Raw genomic sequence first — 10,080 nt, 5'->3', positions numbered from 1 at the left:
AAGAGAGACATGATGGGGATGTTGAACTTGACTGCTTCACAGCCACACCTAGTGGACATGAGTGCTGAGCGTTTTTCTCATAACTAGATTCATACACAAGCCTCTGGGCACTCATTAATGCTCCTCTCTTGGGTTATTTCTTGCTTTTTGATTCATTTTCAAGTGCAACCAGAATCCAAGTAATTATTAATAAAGATCTAAGACCTAATTCTGCCTCATAGCCGTTTGCTTGCATCTTCCTTTGGATACTCAGAGCATCACTGCAAAATTCAGCTTGTATGGGTTCTGCTGGGTGTTACACTGCACGTGGGGAGGCCATATTAAATAAAGGTTCCCCATAACGCTGTGGTCTGTCTCTGTTCCTCTCCATCTTTATCACACACACATAAAGTCAGGCAGAACTAAAGACGAGCATGTGTTCCAGGTCAGACTCCCTTTCACCTCACAGGTGGCAGGCGCAGCTGTTCACACACACATTTACACACACCCGCAAGTCTATAACCGGAGTATGGAGCCCCCTGGTGAAGCACCGATGCGTGTCGCAAGGTTTCGATGGCAATACAGTTTTTATATTGTGAGGTTTTATTATTTGCACTGTTTTTATCATTGAAATTTAATAGATTTTGAGGATGTGAAATTTCCTTTACGCCCATTTCCTGATGTATGATGAATCATTACATTTTTGGGGTCATTTTTTGTGTCTACATCTGCAAAGTGGCTGATTAGAGTGTAATGTACTGTGTAACAACCCTTTCACAGACTTCCCACAACACTGCCACTATTACTGGCACCTCGGTCTCATTCTCCACATCTCCCTACATAACACAACACAATGAACTTTAATAAAGACAATATTCTTTTGTTGTGTGCGTGTAGACCTCAAATAATGAAAAATATTGATTTGGAACATCCTTAAGTCGATATTATTCTCTGTCACCAGGGAGCACAGGCAGACGAAAGCTTAGTGTAGAGCTGCCATTATGAAGCTTACATCACCATCTAGTGGCTGTTAGTGAAGCAAGCTCTAAACAAGATGAGTTTGTGGAAAAATAAACCTCTTTTGCTTGTGTTCTTGACTTTGTAGAAATTCATTATTGATTATTCATAATTTAGATAAAGAGCTGAAAATGTCTCAAACCTTAATTCCCCATCAGGCAAAGATCCTTTAGGACTTAAGTGCCACATTAGGCCTTGCAGGGATTTTTAAGGAAGGGAACCCATCCAGTTCAGCTCTTTTAGCTATGTAGGTTTATTAACTGGTCAAAGTACAAAACACCTAATTTTATTACTATACTTATCAACAATTATTTTTAAAATTACAGAAATACTGGCCACTCTATGTTGAACCTTCTTGTAAAACTCGAGGTCACAGAGACAATCTTGCAACCGCAGTCCTTAAGCTGTCATCAGATCACAGGAAACATGGGCAACAATTAATAAAATTTAAAGTTAGAACTATTATTCACACATTAAGAAGCAAATGTCTAAGGACTATGGGAAAATTCTAGAGTGTCTTTATATTAGATTGTTTTACTCTTTTTCCTTTGGGCACACCCAGTAAATAATAAAATAAATCAATAATAAGATTGCAGTAAACAGTATAGTGGTATAAAAAATTATTTCACTATCAGAGGTAATCCATAAAAATAAAATGAATGAAAAACTCATTTTACAAAGGTTTTCATATATAAAGGAAATGAACAATGAACTACAATTTCTACCTAGAGATAGTGACCTGCTATTTACTAGTAAAAGATTTGTGACCCCAATCTATACCCCTTTAATTTGTGTTTAATCCTTTTACCTAAAAATCTTAGCACAAAGTAACAAGTACGTGTATGACACAACAGCATGTATTTTGACTTGATGTTGATGGAAATTGTCATGACAAAAAATGTGAGGGAGAATTCAAAAGGACCTATGAGAGAGAAGTGCAGTGTCAGAAAATCCCACTGCTCTTAAACTAGACACTGGATACTGTGGTGGCTACTGCATAATTCGCTCACCCTCAATGAAAACAAAACAGAAATTATCGTCTTTGGTAGCCACATGCCGTTGAAACAGCTATTGGGGACCTTAGGTTCTTATGCCAGTCACCTATCGTCTACTGTCAGAAATCTTGGAGTAGTGCTGGACAGTTCCCTCAAATTGGATAAGCAAGTGGCTGCAGTGGTAAAAACCAGCTTCTACCAACTACGCCAAATTTCGAAGGCAATGCCTTACCTACGACACAAGGACCTTGAAAGGCTCATTCATGCTTTTATAACCTCTAGACTGGACTATTGTAATTCTCTTTACTTAGGCCTCCAACTCTCCCTCATCCAACGCCTACAATTAGTCCAGAATGCCGCAGCACGCCTTTTAAGCGGCACTAGAAGACAGGATCATATCACTCCTATTCTAGCTAACCTCCACTGGCTTCCTGTCAAATACCGTATTGTTTTTAAAATTCTTCTATACACTTTTAAAATCTTAAATAACTTGGCACCCAGTTATTTGATTGACCTTCTTAATTTATATATCCCTACAAGGGCACTCAGATCCTCTAATCAGGGGCTCCTAATGCAACCAATGTCTCGACTAAAGACGAAGGGGGATCGTGCCTTTGCTTTTGCTGCACCAAAACTCTGGAACAGCCTGCCGGTTGATGTCCGTGCGTCGGAAACTATTCAATCTTTCAAATCACAGTTAAAAACCCATTTGTTTAAGCTCACCTTTCAAACTACTTAGCTTAATTTCTTCCCGGTTCGTGCTTGTTGCAATATTACCATCCTATAACTGTATTTCTTTGTTGTTAATTGTTTTCTTTTGCTGTAAACCTGCAAGTATGGCTCGTCTGTGAAGCACTTTGTTGTACCTGTGACTTTTAAATGTGCTATAGAAATAAAATTGAAATTGAAATTGAAATTGCTGAAATGGGTCCGCTTTGCTTATACTACAGAATCCTGGAAATGGACTACGAAAGCTCAGCTGGTTAACAAAATTTGTTCTTACATGATAAACATGAAAAACCTACTTATAAAATACTACTACTATCGTTTCATTACCAAAAGGACAGTCACACTTGGAAGTGAGGTGCACTGCTGGTCAAATATTATGAAAATAATGCAAAAATAAGAAGACATTTTTAATATATTGGGGGGGTGGGGGTTGGTTTTACAAAAGTTAATTCTTTATTCAGCTCACTAACGTGATGGTTTCACTCCCTCCGTCAAGTTGTCAAACAGCTAACAGATCATCTGCAGAGGTTTATTTGAAGAGTTTCAGTCAGGTTTCAGAGCTCATCACAGCACAGAAACAGCTTTAGTGAAGGTTACAAATGATCTTCTTATGGCCTCTGACAGTGGACTCATCTCTGTGCTTGTCCTGCTAGACCTTAGTGCAGCATTCGATACTGTCGACCATAATATCCTATTAGAGCGATTAGAACATGCTGTAGGTATTACAGGTGCTGTGCTGCAGTGGTTTGTATCATATCTATCTATTCAACTCCAGTTTGTGCGACCGTGGCTCAGGGGGTTGGGAAGCGTATCTGTAACCCAAAGGTCGCCGGTTCGATCCCCGGGCTCTCTGTCCTGGTTGTTGTGTCCTTGGGCAAGACACTTCACCTACCGCCTACTGGTGGTGGCCAGAGGGGCCGATGGCGTGACATGGGAGCCTCGCTTCTGTCAGTCTGCCCCAGGGCAGCTGTGGCTACAACCGTAGCTGCCTCCACCAGTGTGTGAGAGTGAATGAATAGTGGCATTGTAAAGCGCTTTGGGTGCCTTGAAAAGCGCTATATAAATCCAATCCATTATTATTATGTAAATGGAGAGTCCTCTTCACACACTGAGGTTAATTATGGAGTTCCACAGGGTTCAGTGCTAGGACCAATTCTGTTTACATTATACATGCTTTCCTTAGGCAGTATCATTAGAAGACATAGCATACATTTACACTGCTATGCAGATGACACCCAGCTCTATCTGTCCATGAAGCCAGATAACACACACCAATGAGTTAAACTGCAGGAATGTCTTAAAGACATAAAGACCTGGATGGCCGCTAACTTTCTGCTTCTTCATTCAGATCAAACTGAGGTTATTGTACTCGGCCCTGAAAAGCTTAGAAATATGGTATCTAAGCAGATTCTTACTCTGGATGGCATTACCTTGGCCTCCAGTAACGCTGTGAGGAACCTTGGAGTCATTTTTGACCAGGACATGTCCTTCAACGCACATATTAAACAAATATGTAAGACTGCGTTCTTCCATTTGTGCAACATCTCTAAAGTTAGAAATATCCTGTCTCAGAGTGACGCTGAAAAACTAGTTCATGCATTTATTACTTCCAGGCTGGACGACTGTAATTCATTATTATCAGGAAGTCCTAAAAACTCCCTGAAAAGCCTTCAGCTAATCCAAAATGCTACAGCAAGAGTCCTGACAGGGACTAGAAAGAGAGAGCAAATTTCTCCTGTTTTGGCTTCCTGTTAAATCCAGAATTCAAAATCCTGCTCCTCACACACAAGGTCTTAAATAATCAGGCCCCATCTTATCTTAATGACCTTGTAGTACCATATCACCCTATTAGAGCACTTCGCTCTCACACTGCAGGCCTACTTGTTGTTCCTAGAGTATTTAAAAGTAGAATGGGAGGCAGAGCCTTCAGTTTTCAGGCCCCTCTTCTGTGGAACCAGCTTCCAGTTTGGATTCAGGAGACAGACACTATCTCTACTTTCAAGATTAGGCTTCAAACTTTCCTTTTTGCTAAAGCATATAGTTAGGGCTGGACCAGGTGACCCTGAATCCTCCCTTAGTTATGCTGCAATAGACGTAGGCTGCCGGGGGATTCCCATGATACATTGAGTTTTTCCTTTCCAGTCACCTTTCTCACTCACTATGTATTAACAGACCTCTCTGCATTGAATCATATCTGTTATTAACCTCTGTCTCTCTTCCACAGCATGTCTTTATCCTGTCTTCCTTCTCTCACCCCAACCAATCACAGCAGATGGCCCCGCCCCTCCCTGAGCCTGGTTCTGTTGGAGGTTTCTTCCTGTTAAAAGGGAGTTTTTCCTTCCCACACCAAAGTGCTTGCTCATAGGGGGTCATATGATTGTTGGGTTTTTCTCTGTATCTATGAAGCGCCTTGAGGCGACTTTTGTTGTGATTTAACGCTATATAAATAAAATTGAATTGAACTTAAATGAAGAAATTACACAAGATTTATTTTAGAAATGAGAAGTTATGAGAAAGAACACACACTTCCTCAATTCTGCACATTTAGTGGAAAAGATATATATTAGATCCCTATGATGTTTCACAATGTTAGGAAATGTTTGGTAAATACTCCTGTAACCGAAACTGTTGGTCTACTGAGTTTCGTGACCTCATTTTCTCTTTTACCGTCACAGTTCACCATTGACCAACTATAGGCACAGTAACTTCTCTTTAGTGAAGCTAACCCTGCAGCACTAATGCAAGAAACTAAAATCACATTGTTTCTTTGTAGAAGATTTATCACGTTACATTTAATGCCGAAATAATGACTTTTTGTATTTTATATTTTAACACTGAAGGGTACTGATCAAAATTCATGACAATTTGAACGTTAATGATCTTGAACTTGACCTCACAGCCCAGTGTTAGTCAGTTATAAGGTTGGGGAAGCCTGCAGTCAGCTGAGACTGAAGAAGACACCTGGATGAGTGACGAAACGTTTCTCCCACTGAAAACACTACGTCCAGATGAACAGCATCAACTTCCTGGGATTTTCCTATCTGGATGACTGTGCATGTATTAGGCATGGTTTTTATGGTTTACAGCATAGGCGGAGCGGGCGGGGGGGGGGGCTCAAAATGACCCTTAAGCCCGGGTCATTTTTTTCAGAAGCCCAGGGTCTTTTGGAGTACAATTTGTTTCATAGTTAGATCCCTGACTGACAACTGTAAAACAAAAAACGACACACAAAATTCGAAGCACATAGCGCACAGTCGTAAATTCCCCCGTAATTTTGGTATGATCCGAGCTCAGGCACTATAGGCGACTGAGCACAGCGCTTACGCCTGTGAGCGAGGGGGGAGAAGCTGCTGCCTGCGAGTTTGCTGCAGACAGAGGAGAGCTTAAGTTTGACCAGGTACCAAAGCAAATCATTCGTACTGTACAAATAATGTAAATATGGTGGTGTATCACGAAAGATTGATATCAAACTGATCACTTAATCCATATTATGGGTTGTATGGAAGCCCCAAACGCAATTTCATTGTTCTTGACAATGACAATAAATAAATAAATACTAAATACTAAATACTAAAAAAAATTACGATATTTGCTCTTGCTGTTTTATTAGAGAGTCTTAGCTTACATGTGTTTATTTCATATTTTCAGTTGTTACCCTCCACGGCTAAATAAAGCACTCTAAACCAGTTATGTACTGATGAACACAACGATGTACATAAGGGGCTTCCTTCAAAGAAAAAACTCAGGTAGATGTTATTTTATATATTGTGCTTTGTATGTTGTTCAGTATATTTCTATGCAAAACAAGAGGAATTTCAATACACAGCAGTATATTCACAGTTGAAACCAGATATTTACACTTTAGGGGGAAAACACAAGAACTTTTTTTTTTACTGTTGAACATCAATTTAGAGTAAACTTTTTTGTTTTAGATAAATAGATATTGAAATATCTTTTGAATTAGTTAAATGTCAGGATAAAGAGAGACAGAGCTTTCTATTTTTTTTATCACTTTCATCAAATGTAGGAACACATATACTCTAAATTTATTGTTAATTAATAAGAAAACTCCAGACAATTCCATTCTGAGCTGAAGAAGCTTCTGATTGGTTAGTAAAGTCCATGTGAGTAAAGTGGTGGCACAGCTGTGGATGCATATAAGGCAAAACACAGAGCCTGTTTCTTTGAAATGGGAAAATCAAGAGATGTCAACCAAAACACCAGGAAAAGAACTGTGGAGCTCCATAAGTGAATACAATTTGGTGCCATTTACAATTAAGAAATACAGATAGTTTCTCTCTTTACTCTTAAAGTTAACAAATATGTTTTTTATATTTATCAGTCTAAAAAAAATTAACATTTAGTCTGATTTGATGTTTTACAATTAAAAAATTGTTTTTATCTGAAGAGTAAATATCTGGTTTCAACTGTATATTTGATGATGTTGGTGTTTGGCTTGATTGTCAGCACAAAGAGGGAGAGAGAGGAACAGAGAGGGAGATAGAACAAGAGCCAGGTGAGACAGACGTGTTAGTTAAATAGTTGTTTGCCAAAACTCATTAATAACATGTATCTAGTACCTAGTATATCTTTTTAGGTTTGCTATTTTTCAAATTCTATATTTATTAAGTTATGCAGGCTTGTTTGCACAACAAGGCTAAATAGTTATCTAAACTTTTCTGAATCTAAATAGTGTACTTTGGTAGAAAAAATAAGTGTAGTGCAGGTCTGGTTCTGGTTCCATCTTGGTTAAGTCCTAAAGTAGTCTTGATTTTGAACAGTTCTGTTTTAATTCTGGATCAGTTCTGGGTTTGGTTGAATTGGGGTTTAGTCCCCGTGTCTTGATACAGCCCTGATTTTGTTCTGCCTTGCTGCTTAATTAAAAAAGTAGTTTAAGGTGTCCTGTATATATACATTTTTTTCCAACATGAAGTTAAACTTTTTTGAACAGAACTCAAAACACAGCCTAATAAATCTTTCAGTAATTTGTAACCCCCACACACACACACACACCTTACATGCATACTACCCTTTAGGGCTAAGCCCCGGGTGGTATAAAATGTCTGGCTCTGCCTCCGGTTTGCAGTATAGAGTAAACTTCACTGATCAACTGTTGTTGATCTGGAAATAAATAAATCAGCGCATTCAACTTACACAATCCAAGTGTATGCTGAAGTGACTGTAAAGATGTAAGTCCTTTGTCTTCTTAACCAGCTCAAAGTCACACACAGTAACAACAGCCGTCTCCTTGTGTTCTTGTTTTCAGTGTATATTTCCCCTGTCAGTAATTTCCCTTGTGAATAGTGAGGAGCTTTTCTAATGCATTTGTCCTTATCAGATTTATGTCTCCTTTTCACATTGTTTCTCTTCAAATTTGTATTTTGAATGTTTATTGTAATGCAAAAGTGGCACATTGTTGCACAATCTGAGTGTCAGAGGAGAACTAACCTAACCTAACCCTAACCCTAACCTGTAGTTTGTTAAGTTCTTCTTAACTGTGGTCAGATTAATAATGCTGGAAAAGCATGTCACTTATCTAGATGCACAAAAGGAAGGGAGGAGGAAGTGACCAGTAGGTGGAGGGTGATTTACGTGTAGATGCTAAAGAATGACAAAAGGAAAAAGGTCAAGGGTGTGGTAGACAACACTGAGGTGACAAAAACAGGAAACTCTCCAGTTTACATCTGATTAATACGCTGACATGTAAACAGTTAGGTATTATGCTTAGATGTTGTTTCCTTGAGAGTGACGTATTAATTACTTACCACACAATGGGTTCAAAGAATAGCAAGTCTGTCTTGATAATCATCATCAATACACATCACATGTCCAGACTAGTCCCCATCCGAGAATTAGCTAAAGCTGTGTAATCACACCTCACACACCCAAAGTGTTTCAATTTTTTCCACAGGGCCTTTTTTTTCGTATAACAGTTACAATACATTAAAAAAAAACCATTTTAATGGCACATTTTTTGAAAAAATAATACCAAAGACATTTTTGAGTCTGAAAGGTACTTTATTCTTTTTTAAATGTAAAAGTTTTTCTAATATATTATTTTTAAAATTGTAATGACGCTGAACACGGGACAAAAAAAATGTGTAATTTTCAACTATTTTAGATTTTTAACAACTTTTCCACTGTTTTGTAGATATTTGAAAGCACACTTTTATGTGTGTTCCTATTTTGAAACACAAAGGGTAGGGATAGCTCAGTAGGTAGAGTCGTTGCTCCATGATCGGAAGGTCGGGGGTTTGATTCCACTGAACGGCTACCCCAAGGTATCCTTGAGCAAGGTACCGTCCCTACACATTGCTCCCTGGGTAACACATACACATTATTATTAATTGCATTAAGTAATTTCAAGCATGGAAAAACTTACACAAATTTATATCGGATGGCATTTATTACTTACAGTTCTTTTTGTATGTATTTTCTATGCATAATTGAGAGTTCATTAGAAGGCTAACTCCATATGAGTTTACAACACACTGAACAAAATCTTATATTAACACCTTATCTTATTCAAGTTTTATATCAAGAGAAATGAAGTGTAAGAGGATACTGAACAGAATAAACAAATTACTGGTCAGCCTGTACCTATGTGGTAGCTTGCAAAAAGCTGACATTTGACTACAGGTTGCAAGGAACAAGCTGCAAACAAAGAGTGTAGGCAAGGTGGAGGGAGTGGAGATGAGTGTCAGGGGGATTTGACACAGGGAAAAGGAAGGGGAGGTCTAGAAAATGTAGTGGTTAGAAAATGTAGGGCGACCGTGGCTCAGGAGTTGGGAGTAGTTGGGAGTTCGCCTTGTAATTGGAAGGGTGCCGGTTCGAGCCCCGACTCCGACAGTCTCGGTCGTTGTGTCCTTGGGCAAGACACTTCACCCGTTGCCTACTGGTGGTGGTCAGAGGGCCCGGTGGCGCCAGTGTCCGGCAGCCTCGTCTCTGTCAGTGCGCCCCAGGGTGGCTGTGCCTACAATGTAGCTGCCATCACCAATGTGTGTGTGGATGACTGAATGTGTAAAGGGCTTTGGGGTCCTTAGGCTAGTAAAGCGCTATACAAATATAGGCCATTTACCATTTAAACCTGTTGTGATGTATGCTTTGGACATGGTGGCAAAGCTGGACGTGGCAGATTTGAAGATGTTAAGATTCTCATTGCAATGAAATGTACATGAAAGGGAGAGCTTAGGCTGAGTTGTTTGGACTCAAAGCTAGAAGACAAGACAAAAAATAGTCTGAACATGTCCAGAGGTGCTATAGTGTATATATTAGGCAAAGGATGTTGAACATAAATCTGCCTACAACAGGAAAAGAGGAAGACACCAGAGCTTCATAAATGTGGTCAAGGAAGACATGC

Source organism: Aulonocara sp. 'chitande type north' Nkhata Bay, linkage group LG7, assembly GCF_057382095.1.
Source record: "Aulonocara sp. 'chitande type north' Nkhata Bay isolate Kocher_YH1m ecotype deep benthic linkage group LG7, A_spYH_male_GT1.1, whole genome shotgun sequence".
Taxonomy (NCBI): domain Eukaryota; kingdom Metazoa; phylum Chordata; class Actinopteri; order Cichliformes; family Cichlidae; genus Aulonocara; species Aulonocara sp. 'chitande type north' Nkhata Bay.
This window is presented reverse-complemented; position numbering follows the sequence as displayed.